Source organism: Papio anubis, chromosome 11 (assembly GCF_008728515.1).
Source record: "Papio anubis isolate 15944 chromosome 11, Panubis1.0, whole genome shotgun sequence".
Taxonomy (NCBI): Eukaryota; Metazoa; Chordata; class Mammalia; order Primates; family Cercopithecidae; genus Papio; species Papio anubis.
In genome coordinates, this window is record NC_044986.1 from 53,217,206 (window position 1) to 53,241,605 (window position 24,400).

A 24,400-nucleotide genomic window follows, 5' to 3' on the forward strand; every position below is an offset into this window, starting at 1 on the left:
AATATAATTGGTTACATTTGTCATAAATGCTTTTCTGGTCAGGACAGTAATAAATAATGTTTAAATAAACAGATATTTAGTCAAATAACCTGACTAAAATTCCAAATAGAGTTCACACTAATATTTCAAATAATTGTTTACATTTTTTCTAACAAGGATTACCCAAATACCCATTTGCATAACTTATTAAGAATGTAATATTTTCTGGCCAGGTGTGGTAGCTCTTGCCTGTAATCCCAGCACTTTGGGAGGCTGAGGCGAGCAGATCACCTGAGGTCAGGAGTTTGAGACCAGAATGGCCAACATGGTGAAACCCCGTCTCTACTAATAATACAAAAATTAGCCGGGCATGGTGGTGCTGCCTGTAATTTCAGCTACTCCGGAAGCTGGGGCAGGAGAATCACATGAACTCGGGAGGTGGAGGTTGCAGTGAGCCAAGATCGCACCATTGCACTTTACCCTGGGCAACAAGAGCAAAATTCTGTTTCAAAAATAAAAAATAAAAAACAAATGTAATATTTTATTTAACATCATAGGAAACAGCAAAAATCTATCATGTTTGATATGTCAATGAAGATGATAAGAGCATATGATCCAGAAATCCCAGTTTGGGGCAAATATCCAAAGGAATTGAAATCAGGATCTTGAAGAGGCATTTGCACTCTCTTGTTCCTTGCTGCATTACTTGCAATAACAAAAATTTAGAAACAACCTAAATGTCCATTAATGGATGAGTGGATGAAGAAAATGTGGGATATACATACAATGCAATGTTATTTGCAAGGAAATTCCTGTCATTTGTGGCAACATGGGTGAACCTGGATGATATCATTCTGAGTGAAATAAGCTAGACACAGAAAGAAAGATACTGCATGATCTTACTTATATTTGGAATATAAAACCATCAAATTCATAGAAGTAGAGAGTAGAATGGTGGTGATCAGAGGATAGGGTAAGAGAGAAATGAGGAGGTAACTGTAACAGGGTGCAAAGTTTCAGTTATACAAGATAGACAAACTCTAGAGGTCTACTATACAACATTGTGCCTATAGCCAACAGTACTATATTGTATATTTAACATTTGCTAAATGGGTAGATCTTATTTTAGGTGCTTTTTACTGCACATACTTGCACACACATGCACACAAATGCACACCCATACACACAAAAATAATAATAATAATAGAAAATGGAGTGGGAGAAAAACTTTGGGAGAAAATGGATGCATTTATGGTCTTGATGATGGTAATGATTTCACAGATGTATGCATGTCCTCAAACTAATCAAGATGTATATATTAAGTAGGAATGGCTTTTTATATGTCAATTACACTCCAACAAAGTAGTTTAAAAATAAAAATAAAATATTTTTTCTCTCTAAAGTGTTTATAATAATTTAATATATTATTTTAAATACTTTTGTATATCTCTATACATATATGTAAAAACAAATCTATATCCAACATCTCTATATCCATCTATCTCTCCATCTATCATCTATCTATTCATATTTGTTTTGGAGTATACTATATGAAGCAATATCATGAAATGTGGAATGATTTATTGAAACTTATACCATTCTGTATTAAACTACATCAAGTTCTGTATACACATGCTTAAAAGCCATCATATATATGTTTTAAGATATTTCTTCTTTTAAGCACTATTTAAGAGACTATTTTTGTTCATTTTGCATTGCTATAAAGGAGTACCTGAGACTGAGCAATTTATAAAGGAAAGAAAGGTTTATTTGGCTCATGATTCTGCAGGCTGTACAAGAACGGTTTCAGCATCTGTTCTACTCCGGGTGAGTCTTCAGGAAGTTTATAATCATGGCAGATGGCAAAGGGGGAGAGCCAGCATATCACAAGGTGAGAAGACACAAGAGAGAGAGAAGGTGCCAGGATCTTTTAAACAATCAGATCTTACTTGAACTCGTAGAGTGAGAACTCACTTATTACCATGAGAAGAACATCAAGCCATTACGAGGGATCCGCCCTTATGACCCAAACGCCTTCCACTAGTATTTATAAGGCATTACTCTGTGTTCTGTGGTCATTAGAAAGAACCGTAAGATATTTTCTCTCTAGTGTACCCATTATTTTTGCCTCTAAGTTGTCCTCTGTTTTTGTTCCACATGCCCAACAGCAGCGGAGAATACAGCAGTGACGTTGTTCTCAAGGTAACCAGGTTTATATTTTACCTGATTTTTCTGCTTTCTCAAATTTCCTTCTCCAGATTATGTATTTGAACATACCAGATTGTTTCATACTGAAATATAATTTGGCTTTATTAGTTGTATATTAAATTCAAACTTATTTGACCTTGACTATATATAAATATACATGTATAGTTATATAAAAGAAGACTATAACTGTGTTAATAAATCTTAAATTATTTTGATTTCCTATACTTAAACAGTTGAGTGTATACATTTTTGCATTCAGTTAAATTTAACATGTGCTTTTGTAACATGGAAAGTGAAATATTACCATGCTGTGTGGGCCATCTGTACTGGGAAATATATTTACCTCTTTGAGTAAATTTTAGTAGCAAGTATATTGACTTCTGTACTCTTGAGAAATTTAGACTTCACCTTATAACTCTGAAGTTGAGATTTTTATTAATATATCATATTCCAACATGATTTATTATATCAATATGTTTCATATATTGCATAAGATAGAATCAGGATCAAAGTAAATAAATACAACCTTTTTAGAGTTGTGACTTTATTTCATTTTTAAAATTTATTTTCATACCAAAAAACAACATTCAAAGAAAGTATTACAAAGGATGACACAATACATAAAATTGACAGATGTCTTACACTAAAATAAAGTTGGTTTTCCCAGATCTGAATGGTTTTATACTACTTGATATTTCCAATTGGTCCTGAAATAAAGTCCATACCCTCCCTAATACTATAAGAATGGCACCAATATTTTACGATATTAATATTTGAATGGTGATTTGGAAGGTAGAGTTCTCACTCACAGATATCTTCTTGAATGTATGTCTGTACTGTGTAATTTAACCTCATCACCGTTGACTAGACCAAAATGCATATTTGACTCAAAGCAAGCAATAATAATCTGTATTCATAAAACTATTTGGACTGATACCATTATAGGTCTGTTATTAGCAAAAGATGTGAATTGAGAATGAGGAGGTAAAAAAAAAAAAAAAGCAGAAATGAGAGAAAATAATACTGCATTGATGTACGAGAAATTGATGAAATACTTTTTATTTTCCCTGAAAGTTTCCTAGTTCTCAGATCCAGGTGCTTTTCCTGCACTTGGGTTACATGGCATCTCTATCGGGATAACAAACACTATCTTTATATAAGTTAATTTGACAAGACATCTAAACTTGTAACTAAAGTCTTCAGTAGAGCCAGAACAAAATAAATTTGCTCTGTATTAGGGCCATCAGTTACGTTGTCCAGGAAATTTACAAAGATAAAACAGTTAATCACTGTAAGGTCACTGGGGATTTTCCTCTCTGGATATTCTTACAAATCTACATAAGTCACCTACTGTGAAACAGAGCTCTGATTATGGTGCTGGAATCAAGCTTAGTATCAGAATCACTAATGCAAAAGATTAAATCCAATCTGAGTGTGAAATTGAGGATAAATTGTCTTTCTGTAAAACACCAAAATTGTAGACAGAGGTAAGATTCATTCAGCTCATCTGTCACAGACTCTTGTTTTTTCACACTGGTTAGGGCTTGTTGAAGAACCAAAAAAGTCTAAAAAGTATAAGCATTCAAATTAAATAATAAATCATAGGTACTCTGGTAAGATCTTCAATAAAGATTCAAGTACTGACTAGAAAGTAAAATGAGGTAGCAGGAACTGTTTTTCCATTAGGTGGGAGGATGCCCTGTCTAATAGTGTTAACAGTGATGTATGTCTCCTGGTAATAGACTCTAATGGCTTAGGAGAACAGCTTAAGCTGTTAGAAGCAACCAGCCCACATCTTGAATGCTTTGCTGCCTAGAAATTCCTTCCACCAGATACCCTAAGTCATCACTCTCAAGTTCAAAGTTCCACAGATCCCTAGGACATGGACAGATGCAGCTAAGTTATTTGCTAAGACATAGCAAAAGTGACCTTTACTCCAGGTCCCAATAAGTTTCTCATTTCCACCTGAGACCTCAACAGCCTAGACTTCATTGTCCATATCACTATCAGCATTTTGGTCACCACCATTTAACCATTTAACCAGTCTGTAAGAAATTCCAAACTTTCCCTCATCTTCCTCTCTTCTGAGCTCTCAGCACTATTACAAACTCCATCTGTTACCTAATTCCAAAGCTGCTTCCACATTTTCAGGCATCTTTATAGCAATGTATCACTCCTCGGTACCAATTTTCTATATTAGTCATTTCTGACTTTGCTATAAAGAAATACTAGAGACTGGGTTATTTATTTATTTAGGAGTCTCGCTCAGTTGCCCAGGCTGGAGTGCAGTGGTGCGATCTCGGCTCACTGCAAGCTCCACCTCCTGGGTTCACACTATTCTCCTGCCTCAGCCTCCCCAGTAGCTGAGACTACAGGCACCCGCCACTACGCCTGGCTAAGTTTTTTGTATTTTTAGTAGAGACTGGGTTTCATTCTGTTAGTCAGGATGGTCTCGATCTCCTGACCTCGTGATCCGCCCGTCTGGGCCTCCCAAAGTGCTGGGATTACAGGAGTGAGCCACTGCGCCTGGCCGATACTGAGTAATTTATAAAGGAAAGAATTTTAATTGGCTTGTGGTTCTGCAGGCTGTACAGAAAACATGATGCTGGCATCTGCTGCATTTCTGGGGAGGCCTCAGTAAACTTACCATCATAGTGGAAGGCAAAGTGGGAGCAGGCATATCATATGGCCAGAGCAGGAGCAAGAGAAGAAGGGAGGCTACCACAACACACACTTTTAAACAACAGGATCTCAAGAGAATTCACTCACTATCTCGAGGACAGCACCAAAGGGATGGTGCTAAATTATTAATAGGAAATCTGCCACCATGATTCAATCTCTTCTCACCAGGCCCCACCTCTGACACTGGGGATTGCATTTCAACATGAGATTTGGGTGAAGACACTCAACCAAACTCTATCATTGAGGTAATGATAGTAGTCTAAATTATAGATATGAAAAATATAACGGTTGTTCCCAAGACATGGGGAGTGGCAGACATTGGGAATTATTCTTTTAATGACTATAGAGTTTCAGCTTTGCAAGATCAAAAAATTTATGGAGATATATGGTAACTGGATATTACAAATGTATTTAATACAACTGGGCTGTACACTTAATAATAATGAGAGTGGTAAATTTATATTACAACAACAAAATACAAAGAAAAAATATACCTGATGATTTTTTAGATTTTACATCTATGCATATTATATGTGAAATTTTTAGCCCTATACCTAGTACCTTTTCAGTAACTAGTAAAATTAGTGTATATAATTATTATAGAAAAGTGCTATGAATTCTTATTTTATTCGGAGTCCACTTAGAGTCTTTAAATTCCACAAAAGATACAAGAAGCATATTTGTTGCATAGAGAATAGAACAAACTTTACCCAACTTAGATTACTTTTATGAACACTGATTCTAGCTATATGGCAGACATTCAGTTTTGTTATTTAAATTCAAAATTTAATTAAGCAACACTGGTAACCAGGTAGCTGAGGGAGTGAAGGGCTGGTAGGTAAAAATAAGACAGTAAAAGTATTTCAAATCATGCAGAAATCACATATTCAATTAGAATATACTGTGACTGCAAGTATGTAGCATAAAATGTTGAAATCACATATATATGTGACTACATGTGTGATTCTACATTGGTATAATACCAAATAAGTTGACTTTGTCCCTGGTTCCCTGGAGGTAACTTCAAAATCCTTGAAGATTCTCTAATGATATGAGTGTTATTCACAGTAGGCCCCTTAGACCAAATCTGAGATTAAAGTAATGAGATGACTAAGGATGGGTCACACAAGAAATAATAATGATAAGATTAGAAGTTTCAAGCTTTTGAGACAGATGATATCAGCCCTACCTCTGAGAAAGAAAGGAGGGATATTTTGTTCAATAATGTGGTCAGTGATTCAATTAATCATGGCTAAGTACTGAAACTCTAAGTATATAAAATCTTTGAACAACAAAACTCCAGTGAGTTTCCTGATACACATGAATGTTACAGGAGGATGACACATCCTGAGGACAAGAAACTCCACATTTGGTATCTTGCAAGACTTAACCCTCTGAGTCCCATATTTGGCTTGTTCTGACATGGATCATTTTCAAGAAAATTGTAATCATAAGTGCAATGCTTTCCTGAGTTCTGTTAGCTGTTCTAGTAAGTTATCAAACCTGAGGTGATAGTGGGCATGCCAAATTTCTAAATAGTTGGTCAGAAGTGGTGCTTGCAGCTGTCGTCTGAAGTAAGGATAACCAGTCTTATGGAACTCTGCCCTTAACCTGAGTAATCTGCGCCAACTCCAAGTAGCTACTGCACATACTGCATTGCAAACACTGAAAAAATGTTCCTAAGTGTAAGCATCTCAGAGAGATGTCAGAAAATACAATATAATTTTTTAATTTTCCATTTTTTAATTTTTCATGAAATAAGTAACCATAATAACTTTTCAAAGGCAATATTTCACAGATAGTAGAATTATATATTTTAAATTACGCACATAGTATTATCAAAACTTGAGATTTGTTGAAATATGTTTTTCTGATTCTCCTGAGAATAACTGCAGGAACAGAAATTATCTATAGCAGTATTTTGAAATAAAGTAAAAATTAGTGAGTTTTTTCAGAACAAGTTTTTAGAAATATGTAAAATAAAGTGTACATCATTTTAGTGACAATGCTAAAGTATTGACAGCCAAGGTGGCAGGTAAACTGCTAGTGTGTCTGAGAATTCCTAACATTACAACCCAGTTAAAATTTACCATTAACAATAAATATGTTATATGCTATCAATATGAATACTTGCTGTTTAATCAATACAAGATTTAGAAGTTTGATTAGAAATTGTTTCATTTGGGAGGAAAGACAGTTTTAGACAGTCCATATTTTAATATATAAAATATAAAATTTTATTCTCATTTTTAAATATTTTTCATCTTGATATTCTGTAACATGTTTTTCTTCTTAAGTAAAAAATGTCCTTTCCCTAATGAAACTAAAGGTTATTTCTTAGATGTCTATGTATCTATCCCAGATGTTCAACAATTGGCAGGAGATTCTTGTCATGTAGAAATGAATGTTAAATTTGATGACAGTATTATTATTTATAAATTCAAATAAAAGCTGAATGCAAAGTATTATATGGATAATTGGTACTAACAATAAGTAATAATAACAAGTTCTATTAAAATGTTAAAAAAGAGCTATTAAGTGTGAGAACATTCATAGGGTCTTACAATATTTATGGAGATTAACATTGCTAATTTTTCTGGGTTTTTTTTTTTTTTTGGTTAAATATATATCTGCTTTTATTTGGATTCATTGAGTTAAAAATTATAAATTGAGAGACATGGCAATGTAGGAATGATAATTACTACCTAGAATCTAGATAGCCCATACATTTATGTGATCTGTAGAATTTTTTTTTTTTTATTATACTTTAAGTTCTAGGATACATGTTCACAACGTGCAAGTTTGTTACATATGTATACTTGTGCCATGTTGGTGTGCTGCACCCATCAACTCGTCAGTACCCATCAACTCATCATTTACATCAGGTATAACTCCCAATGTCATCCCTCCCCCCTCCCCCTTCCCCATAATAGGCCCCAGTGTGTGATGTTCCCCTTCCAGAGTCCAAGTGATCTCATTGTTTAATTCCCACCTATGAGTGAGAACATGCGGTGTTTGGTTTTCTGTTCTTGAGATAGTTTGCTGAGAATGGTTTCCAGCTGCATTCATGTCCCTACAAAGGACACGAACTCATCCTTTTTTATGGCTGCATATTATTCCATGGTGTATATGTGCCACATTTTCTTAATCCAGTCTGTAACTGATGGACATTTGGGTTGATTCCAAGTCTTTGCTATTGTGAATAGTGCCGCAATAAACATACATGTGCATGTGTCTTTATAGCAGCATGATTTATAATCCTCTATATAAAAAGGATAAATTACTGTATTAATGTTTAATAGTAAATTATTTTATGAGAACAAATATTAGTTTTTTGTAAGAATACATAAGCTAACATAAAAAATGAAATAGTATGTGCAAAAAAATGTAGAAAACATAAATTATGAATTAAATGAACAAAAGGAAAGTTGATTGAAGGTCATCATTGTGGCTTGACCAAATAAAGTAGAGAATCCAGCCCAAATGCTCTTACTCCACTCCCAGGTATCTTGGCAGCATTTAAGAAACATAAAATAGATAAAATGAGACTTACCGCTTGAGGAAGCTTTAAGATATTGCTGGGCTCTTGCTTACTCTACTGATGCAGGTCAGTTCTAGGTTAATTACAAATTCCATGTCAGTTATAAATCTTAGAGTTCAATATCCACATGGCCTTTCCCCATCTATATCTTGTCATCACTGCTTGGAAAGGACAATTTCATGAGAATTTTAGAAACTTACTTTGCTGACTCTGTGCATGAGCTAAACTCAAAGTATTCTGTTGCTTCATTTGCTCTTCTTTGTCCTCTTTTATTGAAGAGAACAACAGTAGAGCAAATAATAGGTGCCAAATGGGTTTCAGAATTCAAAAATTTGGAGAATGTAGTAAGACAATGCCATGTAAATTCTGTATTACATAAGATTTCTGGCAGAGTCAGGGGCAGCATCCTGTAATCAAATCTATTGCTAGTTTTTAGTAAAATATATGAACATTTATGCGAACTAGGATAAATAAAGACAGACTATGAATAACTTTACGTTTTTTCAAGGCTAACTTTGTCTCTAAATGAGTTTTGCCAAACTTTTATTTTTTATATGTTTTGGATTTCAGAATTTTGGTGAAATTATTATGTAATTGTACATCTTAAATTTATCTTATTATTATTTATTTTTTATAATTACTCCATGAGTGAAGTTTTTTTGTTTGTTTGTTTGTTTGTTTGAGACAAAATCTCTCTCTGTTGCCCAGGCTGGAGTGCAGTGACGCGATCTCGGCTCACTGCAAGCTCCGCCTCCCAGATTCACGCCATTCTCCCGCCTCAGTCTCCTGAGTAGCTGAGACGACAGGCGCCGGACACCACGCCCAACTAATTTTGGTTTTGTATTTTTAGTAGAGTCGAGGTTTCACCATGTTAGCCAGGATGGTCTCGATCTCCTGATCTTGTGATCTCCCCACGCTGGCCTCCCAAAGTGCTGGGATTACAGGAGTGAGCCACCGCGCCCGGCCAAGTGAAGTTTTATTATCACTTGTTGAGAAGTTTACGGACTTACCTAGAATCATACAGCTGCTAAATTGTCATATTAAGATTTAAAACCGTCTCACTTGAAAACATATTGCATCAGCAACTGAACTACACTATTTTGCAATACGAATGAGACCTGAATGTATTTAAGAATATTCATGTGACAAACAGAACCAAAAAGTGAATTTAGGAAAATAGTGTATGGTTTCAGCAGAAATATTCTTTCAGTTGACAGATAAAGGCAAAGTTATTATTCAATGATAAATTCTACTATTTTCTGGGTCAATATGTATTACAATTACCAAAGACCACCAAAATATGTGGTTTTTAGCTTGGTTCATCTTCAGGTCTCATGATTAAATATGAGAGTGCAGCACTTAGAAAAGATTGTCTAGTAGTAGATAAGTGGAGTTGTAAAACAAGGTAGAAATGTGTACTAGAACTTGACTTAATTGGAAGCCACTGTCAGTGGCTCATTAATATGACATGGAAGGCTTTAGCTAAATGAGGAGGAAGGCAAAGAGTTTAAATGAGGCTGAAAATTATTAAAAGGTGTGTGCGTGCATTGATCTAATATATGGGTATGTTTGAATATGTTTGGCTTATTCTGGAAGGTTGTGTATCCTTATGGAGAGTCTAGATTTTAGGAAACAAATATTCTAGACACTGCTCTAGGTAAAATAGTCAGGTTACAAGCATACACTAGAAGTTAATCAACACCCTCAAATCAAAATTCACTAGTAACATATCTCTAATAGATTATAGTTGAGCATATTGACTCTTCACAATGAGGAAGAATGTGCAATGTCGAAAGTCTGCGGGGGTATCATTGAGAGGATATTTGAAATTACTTATAGGATTTAAACTTACGTTAGATCATTTGAGGAAGGGTTCAAAAAAGCAGCCCTTTTATTGCGATTCAATGCTAGCGGGATAAGGGAATAATTCTGATTGATTCCCGATTACATCTTATCTAAATAGTTGGTAGAATGAAACTAAGCTAAAGCTACAATAGGTGAAAGGGCTGCAGTAACTCATGTTAGCCAGGATAGGGAAAAGGTTTTTTTTGTTTTTTGTTTTGTTTTGTTTTGTTGCTTATTTTTTGAACAATGTTCTTGCTTCTCTGAGTTCAGGCATTATTACAGAGTGCTTTTCTTTTTTTCTTAATCTGCCATGGTCACAAAGTTGCCTTCTCTGAGTTAGTGTTCAGTGAAAATGTTTATATTCAAAGAACACCAAGAGCTAGCTGTAGTACAGCTCTTAGCAGCAAGGTTTAACTGACAGTACCAAGCCATTTTGGCTATCAGGGGCTGCTGTTCTATTCCTCAAACTAAAGAAAGATAGCTAGAGTTTAAAAGGATAGCATGATTTTGAGGGGAAGCAAGTGGAATCTACTATCAGCAAAGACTTAGAAATAAGTGTACCTGCTTGGTGCTATTGAGAAATGAGAGCACAAGCTTGGTGCTATTGAAAGTCTACTTAAGACTCAATAGCACCTGAAGAGTTACTTCAAAGTTAGTATAAGCTATTCTATTGATTTTGATGTCAGGAAATATACTATGCTCTCCAAGTGCTAGGATGGCACTTTATGGATAAAGAAATGTGGGAACACATGTCAATTTCATTTTGTTTTGTAAGCGTTCTTCATAAAAGATGGCACTTACACTATTTTCATTAAAACAAATTTTACTGCATATTTAAAGTTGAAAACATGATGTTATGGGATACATATAGATAATAAAAAGATTATTAAAGTGAAGCAAATTAATACATTCACCATACCACATAGTTATTCATGTTTTCTTGTGTGGCAAGAGCAGATTATTAGAAGTCTACTCATTTAGTATGAATACCAAATACAGTACAATTTTATTACCTACCGTCCTAATGTTGCAGATGTCATTATAGAAACCCGTATGGAGATTTCTAAAAAAATGAAAAACAGAACTACTATATGACCTAGCAATCCCTCTGTTGAGCATACGCTTAAAGGGAATGCTATTGATGGCAGCAGCAGCCAGTCTGGAGCGACCACTAAGTAGACACTGACTGCAGTTGGGGAGGCACGACAGGGGCTATGCATTCCATGGAGCCCGCAGGCGCCAGGAACAAGCAGTTGCCCTACCCCCTTCCAAGTTGGGGGGGCAGGAACCCCACCCTTCCAGGCACACCTGCAGCCACCCAGTCAGACCCAGGAGGCTCCCCTGCCCCTGCAGACTCAGAAGTGCCTCCTCCTGCTGCCTGACTTCCCACCGCTGCAGGTGCCTGCTTGGATTTCAGAGCAAAATTGTGGAGCCCAGGCATTGTCATGACCAGGCCAGGTGTGTGTGCACTCAGTGCCATGCTGACACTCCAGCCCCCTGCTGCCTCTGCCTCTTTTGGACTTTGGGCGTCGATGAGCATGGGAGGGAGGCCAAGGTGGGTGGGCTGAGGTCAGCTTAGCAAGAACCCACAGGCACTCCTCAACATGAACAACCTGGGAGTCGTGGATAGCATATAGATGGCAGCAGGAGGCAGACAGTCTCCTGGGCAGAAAGGAGTGGGTCCCTGGTGAAGCCCTACCTTCAAGCCAGGGATGGCCTGAAGCCAGAGGGTCAGGCTGTCAATTCTGGGTGGAGTTCCCCAACAAGAGTGAGAATTTATGGTACTTTTTCTGGGCCCATATATGGCCACCCATGAACAAATTAACATGCATTCCCTTCCTTCTCATCCCATAAAAACACAGGACTCAGCCAGACTTGGGCAGGCATCAGGTCTAACTGCGTGTGGATAGGAGCTACCTACTCTGAGTCTCCTCTCAGCTGACAGCAGCACAGACCCAGGATGACTTGCCTGCAGATAATAGCTACCCACTCCAAGTCTCCTCTCCTCGGAGGAATGCACACTCATTGGGATGACCTGCCTGCATATAGGAGCTACCCACTCTGGGCATCCTCTCTGCTGAGAGCTGCACTCATCAGGATAACCTGCCTGCTGAAAGGAGCTACCCACTTCAGGTCTCCCAAGAACTGTACTGTTACTCAATAAAGTACCTCTCTGCCTTGCTCACCCTCCAGTTGTCCACATACCTCATTCTTCCTGGACAAGGGACAAGAACTTGGGACACACCAAATCATGAGACTGAAAGAACTGTAACACAAACAGGGCTGAAACACACTTCCCACTAGCCACATTGCTGGTGACAAGAAGGAGAAAAGAGCTGTGGCCCTTTGGGGAGCCCAGACATAGGGACTCCCCGAGCCACATCTGTGACATCCTCTTTGATGTTCTGTGGTTTCTGGCATCTGCAAGCTTCCAGGCACCACCACATGCCTCTCATCCAGACATGGGTACTCAGAGTGGGAGCCGATTGTGGTGCATCAGACTCAGCAACAGGCTTGCACAGACTCAGCGCTTCTGTTAGAATGTAGATCTGCCCACCCCACCAGCAGCAGAAGCAACATCCTACACTTACTTGCTCATGGTCTCCTTTCCTCTCTGCACCTGGCTTCCCCTTGGTAGGCTTGGTGTCCAGGCTGGTAGTGCTGGCTGAGCACATCCTGACAGGCCCAGTCAGTGGAACAAAACTCAGACAAAGGTGTCACTGGCCATAGAAGTTTACAGCTGGAAAACCAACTTCCTAAGGATCCTGTGACAATATTACTATGTCATGTGAGATACCTATACTCTTATTTTCATTGTAGCATTATTCACAGTATCTGAGATATGGAACCAAGCAAACACTGTGTATCAGTTTTTTATTTCTGTCGTATGTCTCTCTGTAGTATAGAGTAAAGAAGTACATGCTAATGGGTAATAATGAGTTTTGTCATCAAGTTTTCTGAGTTCAGATTAGGACTCCTCAATGTACAATCTCCATAATCTACTAATATTGCAAATTTAATTTTATGCCTATATCATGTCATCTATAATATGGTAAAACAAATAGTAAACATTTCATAGGGTTGATTTCAGGAATAATACAGTCCTTACAATTGATTAATTAATGTCTGTTTATATTATTATCTCTGTAATTATTTTCACATTTAAAAATTTAAAAAATGCAATATCCATTATCCATTTTAACTTATATTTCAAAATTAAGAATCATAGAGAAAAAAGTCTTTGAATCAAATAGCAACTATGATAGCCAAAACTAAAAAATTAACATGAGCCTCCAACAAAATCAAATGATCCTCACACAAGTTTCCCCACTATGAAAAATGACAAGTAGGGCCTGGACCTCCTTACAGAGACAGCCATGTTACATTCCTAACTCTATTTACAGAGAAGAGAGGCTGGGTTGTATCCTAGTGAAGGAGTTTTTTTAATCACCCTTCACCTCAAAGTGAACTAAAACTTCGAGTTTTAAAAATCATAGCCAGTCACTATATTTTGTTTCTAAATTGGAGAAATTGTGTGAATGTGGGACGGAAGTGTTATCAGTTTACTTTTGGACACAAAAGTTTGAAACTGAAATCATCACTCAAAATTGTATTCAATTAAAGTGTGTGACTTTAGAACATAATATTCAAACTGACAATCATATCTAAATACCACAAATAAAAACCATGGGAATATTCCCAAAAATGTCTGGGGAAATAGCAGACAATTTATGACAATCAGGTAAGTAACTCGATCACCAAAGCATCAAAAAGCATATAATGATTGTGGAGGAGAAGGAAAACACAAATGATATAGTGTTTTGGCAAAGGAGAAATTAGACTGTTTTCCATTAATACGCTGAATTGATAAAATGGTTTTTAGATAAAGTTTTGTAAGAATTTCAGAAATAAATTTCAGATAAATGAAAACTATATTTTTTTAATAAAAGGAAAAGAGGGTTCAGGAAAATCATACTAGTAAGAGCAAAAACTGAACTTCAGGCATGGATGCATTCTTTAACAGAGTGAATTATTCTGCATACTTATTCAGGGACATATCTGAAATAGTCTATTTTCCTGATTGAATGGCCTCAGAGTCACTGAGTTTCCAAGCTTATTGGTTGCAATCTTTTCCTTTTTCTGTGAAGGTCATTGTGAAAAACTCTCTTAAATATACTGCATACAAATCTTACCCCTTGTACAAATGTGTAACACATGCCCAGTTTTTGTTCTCATCACAGCACATTCCTCAATTCAAAACAGACCAAAATATATGAGTATAATACATAAATATATCTGGCTTTTATTTCTGTACAATACTCAAACCCTAGTCAGTTACAAAGACCCGAGCTTGTGAATTCCCTGCAGTTCTTTCCTCCTAAACTTGCTTTTACTCCTGTGCTTTTTGATCAGTAAATTACACTTCCATTCAGAAACAAAGATGTCATTCTTTAAAAGGACAGTCATAAGTGACTCTTAAAATTTTAACTCTTGTAATGTCATTCCCCTTCTCAATACTGTCAAATAAATTATTATCTCACTTAAATTCCAAATTTCTGAGTTTGGCTAACAGGGCCCTACATGCCCTGGCTCTTGGCTGCTCTCTGTGTTCATCTCTCACCACCCTCCAAGTCATTCTTTCCACTCTAACCACACTGACCTTTCATTTCTTAAACACACCCTGACACTTTGCATTTTCTCTTTCCTTGTCAGCCACATGGCTTGCTTCCTCACTTAAAAACAGAATACAGTTTATAGAAAGGCCTTTATTCACCTTATTTCAAACCGTGCCTCCATAATGCTATCTACTTACTTTGCATCATTTCTATTTGACTTGGAAGGATTTAAAAGCGGATGTGTAAATTTCCATCTTCTTACTTTGCAAGGGAGCTCATGAAAGGGTTTATTGATGAAGTTGCCTGATAAATATTTAACAACTATTTCTGAAACAAGGCAAAAAGAAAATCTTAATAGCATTTGCTGATTTCATGACTTCTAGTGGTATATCAAAATTATATCACTAAGCGTGAAGTTGGGAAGAGATACCAACAATAGGTCTGCCAGTTAGCACAGGTCGGCTCAAGTTCAAAATGAAACCATAACATCAAAGTAGCTTGAAATGTTGGAACAACTAACTCATAACTTACAGCTTCTGTAGAGAGCCTGTAGTGGTGTTTGTAGGAGCAAGAAATAAACTGTCTCTAAGCCACTGCAACATAGATGTTCTTGCTGTTGTAAAATAAACTAGCCTATCTCAGTGTATACAAATATGTTTCAGGGCTGGAGGCATCAACCTGGCTCCAAGATTTCTAGTAGTGACACAAATGGCATTTTTATATAATTCATAGGCATTATGATAAAAATACACAGATTGCTTAGGAGAACAATTTCTATATATGGTAAGAAAATTAGTAGAAATTCTCCTGAAAATCTTCAATTAAGTGGACAATATATAATAGAATAAAATAATAATAACCATTATTTGTTGCTAACTGTTTTCTGTAAGGTATTCTAAGTACTTATGGGCTTATCTCAACTTTTTTATTCAACAAACTTTAGAGGAATATGCTTTATTACCTATAATTACTGCTATTAAAAATGAGTTTTAGTGTTAAGAATTTTACTCATGCTCAAGCAGCTAGTAAGGGGTTATTAACTCTTAAAATTTGTTTTCTTTTTTAAAGTCTTCATTTTGCTATAGTAAATGAAAAACAAAATGTATATGACTTCTCTCTTTCAGCAAAGAAGTTACAAAATGAGAATTTTTCATTCCCTAAAATCTGGGATTCAGAATTAATTAAAATATAAATCAAGGCACTTGGAATTAAAATATTTTGTTATTCAGATTCTTTTCTATAAACCATTTTTTCCTGATAAGAGAAGCTAAGAATACCAAATATTTACCACCTAGATTGTTAAATAATGAACCTACCTGCTAACTAATCAGAATAGACAAAAAATTAAAATCATTTCATTATTATATATGTAGCAATTTCTTTCAATTGCTTTTGTGCAACTGCTCAAAAACGTATTTTTAGCTCAAAAACATATTTTACATCTGCAGAAACATCAGAAATCTATTCCTCAAACTTAAACATAAGAGAATTACTTCAATAAATGTTTTTAGAGGAAATAGTATTATTTCATATATGTTACACTTACGTTGTATATTACCATACAATTTTTGTCTTCGTTTTTTTTTCCTCCAAAATGCTGCTAAGGAAAAAAGAGAAAAAAGTAGTTTTTCTTCGTTGTCTACTCTGATTTATTATCTCTTTGGGCAAAAATTGAATGACATAAATTATTTAAAGAAATAAAATATGTGAAAGTGCTTTGATCTTTTTACAAATAAACATTTAACCAAAGCCTTAAATGTAACAGTAAATAGGAAGAATTTAAATATCAATTTCTTATTCCAGAGCCCATGGTCTTAATCACCAAAAATTGCTTGTATGTTTTTGTGTCTCTAAATGTTTTCATAAATGTCAAAGTTTGACCAATCTGGACTGTTTCTGTTGTCTTCGGTAAAACTAAAAACTGAAAGTGATCGTCACAACTCTTTATTTTATTTTACTATTTTTTAATTTTTTGAGATGGAGTCTCACTCTGTTGTCCAGGCTGGAGTGCAGTGGCGCCATCTCAGCTCACTGCAAACTCTGTCCCCTGGGTTCATGCCATTCTCCTGCCTCAGCCTCCCAATCATCACAACTCTTGATCTTCCATCCAATTGGCATAGGAGTAAAACTTATAGTACCTATTTTTAATAATAAGGCATATGAGTTTATTGCACATTTCCCCTTTAAATTATACTACTATATAATAATTATACGAAACACAAGAGAGAAAGTTATATACAGCAAAAGTCTTTGGAGGACTAATTTTCAAAATGCTTAGGAAAGAGCCCATATTAAAATAATTACTTTAAATGCAAATAACAAATAATTAGATTTAATGTTCACCAGGGAAAGATTACACTAAAAAATGATATGGGTTGATTAAATTTTATCCACAAAAAAAACCTATAAAGAAAATGTGATGATTAATTTATTAGGAAAAAACACTAAGTTTATATAATATAGGAAAATTAATATGTTAATTTTTAAAGCATTAGCTCACATGAATAGACAGTGTACAAACTGTATTGGAGAAACTTTCTGTAAATAAGGGAACAAGGTTTTATATGTGGTTAGTCTTCAGTAACACTGATTAACTACAATGGTTAGAGAACAAATCTCACTATAATTTTTTTAAAAATGTTTTATTTAGATTATTCTCATTATTATATCATTTTAGTATTTATTGAGATATAATTGACATTTCATAAACTATACTTACTAAAATGTACAATCTGCCAATTTTCACCGTATTTATCTGTAAAACCATCACCAGTCAAGATAATAAATATATTTATCACTCCCAAAATTTTACTCATGCCCCATTTTAATCCCTTCCTCTTACCCCTTACTCTAATTTCTGGATTGTCACTGATTTGTTTTCTGTCACTATAGATTAGTTTGCATTCTCTATGGTTTAATATATATGAGACAATGTAATACATATTATATTTTTCTGGCTTCTCTTCCTCAGCATAATTATTTCTAGATTTGTGTACATTGTTGCTGCTATCAGTAGCTCATTCCTTTTAATTGATAATATTTTTGCAATTTCTCACTATAAACAATTTGTTTAATTATTCACTCTTGATGGGTGTCTGAGTCGTTTATAGTTTTCAGTTATTACACATAAAGTTGCTATGGGCATTCACAGCTTTGTGCTTTTATTTGAGGATGGGGTAAATACTGATGAGTGTAATGGCTAGATTATATGATTATATGTATATGTTTTTATATATGTGTGTGTGTGTGTATGTTTAACTTTTAAAGAAATTGCCAAACTGTTATCCAAAGCAGTTATAACATTTTATGTTATCTGAAAAGTAAATGAGAGCTACAATTTGTTCAGCATGTGGTCTAGTCAGTTGTTTTGCCTCTTTCTCCTTCACTTTTACTCTCCTCCTCTGGAATGGTACAAAGAAATAAATGTTAAACTGGTCTGACAACATCACTTACCAACTATGATAATATAGACAAATCTCAGTTTCTTCATCCATTCAATGGAACTTATAATGACTGCATAGAACGGTTATCTTTTTATCCATTAAATTGCCTTTTCACTTTGTTGAAATTGAACTGTCCATATATGTGTTGGTTTGTCTGTTCAATTAATTTATTTGCCTATAGTTATTCAGTACCACACATCTTGATTACTGTATCTTTAGAAGTCTTGAAATCAGGGATTAATTGTCACATCTTAAGAGTGATGCTTGTCGGAAAGCCATTTTTAGAGATGGGCGATATTGAGCTGCTCTCATTAAAATACAAAATTAGTTAGTGGAGCTAGTCCTGAAGTACTGGGGAGGCTGAGGAGAATGGCGGCGGAGCTTGCAGTGAGCTGAGACTGCCGACACTCCAGCCTGGGCGAGAGCAAGACTTCATCTAAAAAAAAAAAAAAAAGAAAGCATCAATACCGAAATGCAGCTGAATTTCCAGACCTCATCCTCATTTATTTTCTTTTTTTTTTTTTTTTTTTTGAGACGGAGTCTCGCTTGTGTTCCCAGGCTGAGGCAAAGGCGCGATTCCCTGCTCACTGCAAGCCCTCCTGGGTTCACGCCATTCTCCCGCTACTTCAGCCCCAGTAGCTGGACTACAATGCCTGCACACCACCTTTCCTGGCTAATTTTTGTATTTTAGTAGAGACGGGTTTCACCGCGGTTAGCCAGGATGGTCTCGATCTCCTGACTGTGATCCGCCTGCCCTCGGCCTCCCAAAGCAGCCAGATTTAGTGGCTTGAGCCATCACACCGCCTCATTTATTTTCTTATATGGGACTTTCCTCTGTCTTTGTTGCTGCCTTTGTCTCCCTCTATCAAATACAAATTCTTGAAACATATTATCAAACATATGTATTTATATAATATGTACTATATAGTAAATTTATAAGCAAATGAACATAAAATAATTTTGTTTATTCATTTATTTGCATTTAATCTGCTTTCCTTCCTAGAATGTAATATCCTGAAATAGGGATATTTCAAAATCATAAATCTATACATGCAAGGTGTTCACTGGTTCAGCCTAAAGAGGCAGGATACCTTGAAGCAGTGGAGAAGTGGGTGGTGGGGGCAGGGGGTTAGTGCTTACAGATCATAGGTGGATTCAAAGATTTTCTGAGTGGCAATTAGTTGAAAGAGATAAACTTTGTCTAAAGACTTGAAGTTAGTAGAAAGAAATGCTTGAGGTAAGATATGGGCGGTTGTGGAGGCCAAGGTTTTTGTTATGTAAATGAAGTTTCCAGGAAGTAGCCTTGAAAGAGAATAGATGGTAAATGTCTCTTTTTAGATCTTAAGTGTCAGACTCTCATTTAATCTCTCCTAGATCTTGGAAAGACCCAGAAATGTAAGGCCTTGCTAAAGTAATGAAAATTCTCTACAGATGCAAATTTCCCCCACAAGAGAAAACTTTTCAGAGCCAGTTCAGAATAGGTTAAAGTATATATATATGGGGTAAAATATTTGTATTTCCCTCAGGGTCTGCTATCTGTCATGTAATGCTATAACAGAGTGAGGTTAAAATCTGGTATCTTATTTCCACCAAGAGTCAGTTTTGTCAGTCCTATAATCTCTATTTCAATGTTAATGCCTGTCAGTTTTGTCTGAAGTTAAAAAGGGAAAGTGTGTAACAAGCTGGAATTAGGCTTTTTGCAGCTGCAGGGGTTTCAGTCAAATCTAATGGAAGATGGACCAAAATTGGTCAAATATAATGGAAGATGAACTGGAACGAACAAACAAACAAACAAAAAAACAGAAAAGAAAAAAAGTGATAGCACGATTTACATATAGTTGAGATCTTGGAGCATGAGGAAAAGTTGTAGAAAACTAACAATAAACTTTTATCTTAAGCTACCAAATCCCAAAACAAAATCCCAAACAAGCTCCTTACCCAGGGAATAGAGCCTCTGCTGATGACTTACTCTCCACCTTCGCAGAAGTAGGAAACTCCCTGAAAAGGAGTTATGTGGCAGAATAAACCTCAGATCTCAACCAAAATATTTGGGAGATTTAGGATCTCTGGAGGGGGATGCTCATAGTCTTCAGCAAGTCATCCAATCAGTCAGAGTAATTAAGAGCTTCTGCTAGTGCCAGCCCCAATAGGAGTGTTGCTGCAGGCCAAGAGCCAAACTCCATTTAAAGAAGCCCTCTGTAATTACAAAAATCTAAACCAAAAGTTGACTAAGGCATATCTGAATTTAGAAGTTTATTTTGACAAAGTTGAGGAGACATCTGGGAAAAAGAAGCACAAGTCACAGTAGGATCTGTGCCCTGTGCTTTTTTCAGGTAGAATTTTGAGAACTTTAATATTTAAAGGGGAAAGAATGAGCAGGATGGGAAGGAGAAAAGAAAAAAATAAAGGGAGAGTGGGTAGGCAATGAGGTAAATGGTTACATTCTTGTGAGGCTCTGATTAGCACTTGGTGAATCTACATTTTACATGTAGAAAGAAAAGAGTAAGGAGAAAGGTCAGTTACACATTCATCTTATGCCCACTAAATCTACATGTTATGTAAGATAAAGTAAGCATGTGAAATTACAGTTATCTGTTTGAAAACAAAAGGAAGGTAATTTTTTTGTGTGTGACTCGGTGCCAAAACCTAACTTTCCCTTTGACTTAGTGAATTTGGGGTCCTGGGGTTTTATTTTTCTTTCATACACTAAATAAACATTTGTTTTTGTCCACAAAAAGATTTTATGAATGATGAAATCAAATGACACAACGTCATAAAGGAAAGTAAATTGAGAGCATTTTCTTACTGACAAACTATCTGAAGAATATTTATGCCTCTATTGGAAAAACATATTTTCTTCATCAGGTAATGTATTCTAAACACAAGGTTTTTCACAGGGTTACTGTGCAGTTTAAATGAGATAATACAGGCATGAAGAAGTGCTCTCAGAATTACATGCACTTACCAGGAACTGTACTAAACCTAATAGCTCAATCATTGCAATGACATTATGAAAGAAACACCATTATAATTTCCATGTATCTCAAATAAGGCAACTGAAATTTATAGAAGTTTAGAAATTTGCCCAGGGCTCTACAGCTAATGATAGGATTCAAAAACAGCCTTCTTTTAGTCTGAAATCCACAAGTTTAACTACAGCTCTAGGTTACTGCCCAAATGTGTTGGTTTCCTTTCTACCTTGTCTGCTTAAAACAAAACTGCTTACATATTGGGCATTCAGTGAACTTCTTTTTTAAGTTTTGCTTTAAAATAAGCAAATATAAGCCACACCTATGCTCTTCTGGTTATTTTTTTATAATTAATTTCTAAAGAATGTTTTTGTTATTTTCATGTGTGTTTATGTCTTACTGCCTATACAGGAAGCAGGGATTTCTTCGTGTATTTAAGAAAATACTGATAATTTTAAGTTCTTGTTCAAATATGTAAATTAAGTTTTCTAGAATTATTACATTTTATGATGCCTAAGCATTATATGCGACCTTCCTCAGTTGCTTTTCATAATGGTCTATGAAAAGTTTTTGACATGTAACTTTCTTCAGTACCAAAGACAGCTTGATGCATTCTTAGGATAGTCTGAAATACTTCAAATAATTCTCTCCTGGAAAAGGGGATAATTCAAGACCAATCTTTCTACATAGACCAAAACAGGATGTCAAAAAGTATTTGGGAAGAAAACTGGAGGAATGTAATTTGTAAATGTAGCTTTCAAAGAAATATATGGCAATTACGTATCCTAAATTCCACCAAATTGAAAAATATAATGCCCTCTCCTGATGCTACTTTTCTGTTATTGGGATTGCTAGGTTTCTGATAACTTAATCATTTTTTCATATAATAAAATTACAAGACAATTCTCTCTTTTTTCCTAGCGATTTGGACTACTTGTTTCTGTTTTGATCAACAATGTTAAAAAGATCATCTTGACCAATAACTACATGTTTGGTTAGTATCTTTTAAATGTTTGGACTATATGACCCTATTTAATTTAAGGTTCTGGCAATGCAAGCACTCATTTTAGAAAACAATCCACTTGTAAATGCAGGCAAAAACTGTGTTTTTCCTAGTCAATTAGATGTCAGTCGAGGAAAACACTGAGTAAAATATTGTAAATGCTCATCTTTGTGGGGCAATTACTTTGAAAATATGACATTTGCAATTTTTTGATATTCGTCAAAAAATTATATTCTAAACAGAAAATAGCCTCGTTCATTATCAAACATCATCAGCAAAATCAATAGGCATATAATCACATGGCACCATTCACTTGGGACATATGATGTCAAGAGAAAGAACTTAAAACTTTATGCTAAACACTTAGACATATACTGACAAGTCTGCTGTAAGACAGTTAAGATTGAAAAATAACATGTCCCAGAGAGAAAACTTCTATAATATGAAACTGTTGTGTGGCCCAGACTAGGGGGCCTGAGCTTGCAGGAGGGAAGCAAAGAGTAGTTCCTGGTAAAATGTGAAACTGCATTGGCATCTCACACCAACAAACTCAGGTTTCTTGGGTAATTTTCTGTGCAAAGAGTGAGGAATGTACTAAAATTAAAACATGAAAAGCACCATGTTAGGTGCTCATTTCTCTGTTGAATGAAACTAAACCCATTCCCCATAAAGGCCAGATGTTACAATTAAAAGAACTGTGTAAGCATTTGGCTTGAGTCTGGCTGTCTCCCAGTATCATGAAGGACCTGGTCCCTTTCCATCTTTGTCTCTGCTATGCTTGTTCCTTAAGCGTATTCATACTTTTCTCCTCAGGGTCCCGCATTTTTTATAGAGATTTTCAGTATCAGAACTGCAATCAGAGGCAGAAAACCAGAAGCCTGGCTGTAGAGGTGGAATGTAAAGGGTGGGAAAGCTTTTCTGCTTATCAGAGAGACAGGGTATTCTTCTCCAAAAGCCTTTCAGCCAACTTAAGGACTTCACATGTCCTTAAAAAGAATTGTATTACATGACTAGCCCTACCTGCCCAAGCAACTGGGAAGATATATGTTTTCCCGCCCCTTACCCTGGAAGCAAGTAAAGAAATCATAGGTTTGGGAATTGTTTTGTCTAATTGGCCAGAATCACTACCTACCACGGTTCTGTCACATGATGTCTCCTTAGCTCTGTAATAGATGAGTAAATGATTTGGCTGAGAAAGGTTGCTAGAGGTAAGACGCAGACATAAAAGAGGAAAATCGAGAGGTTAAGCCTGGGGATGCTTATAATCCCAGCACTTTGGGGAGCAGAGGAGGGCAAATTTCTTGAGCCCAGGAATTCAAGACCAATCTGGGCAAAATGCTGACACCCCAATTTATTAGTCCGTTCTCACACTGCTATAAAGAAATACCTAAGACTGGATAATTTATAAAGAAAAGATGTTTAATTGGCTCATGTTTCCACAGGCTGTACATTTAAACTATAAAACTACTATAAAAATATTGGAGAAACTTTTCAGGATATCAGTCTAGGCAAAAATATCTTGAGTAATAACAAGCACAAGCAACCAAAGCAAAAATGGATAAATAGGACCACATCAAGTTATAAAGTTTCTACACAGCAAATGATACAATCAGGAAAGTGAAGCAACAACCCACAGAATGGAAGAGAATATGTGCAAACTATCCATATAACAAGGGATGGATAACTAGAATACATAAGGAGTTCAAACAACTATATAGGAAAAAAAATCTAATAACGATTAACAAGTGGGCAAAAAATCAGCATGGACATTTCTCAAAAGAATACCTACAAATAGCAAATAGATATAGGAAAAGGTGCTCAACATTACTGGTCATCAGAGAAATGCAAATCAAAACTGTAATTATCATCTCGCCCCAGTTAAAATGGCTTATATCCGAAAAACAGGCAATAACAAATATTGACAAAGATGTGGAGAAAAGGGATACTTTGTACACTGTTGGTTGAATGTAAGTTAGTACAGTCACTATGAAGAAGAATTTGGAGATTCCTCAAAAAAATAAAAATAGAGCTACCATCTGATCCAGCAATCCCACTGCTGAGTATATATTCAAAAGAAGGGAACTCCATCTATCAAACAGATATCTGCATTCTCT

General features: G+C 35.7%; 1 long non-coding RNA gene across 1 annotated transcript; it reads left to right on the forward strand.

The window, feature by feature from the left end:
* Positions 1 to 1,790: 1,790 nt before the first annotated feature.
* LOC108580519 lies at positions 1,791 to 12,933 on the forward strand. Its single transcript, XR_001891669.3, has 3 exons — positions 1,791 to 1,806; positions 2,148 to 2,181; positions 12,118 to 12,933. It is a non-coding gene; the product is annotated as an uncharacterized LOC108580519 (long non-coding RNA).
* Positions 12,934 to 24,400: the final 11,467 nt, after the last annotated feature.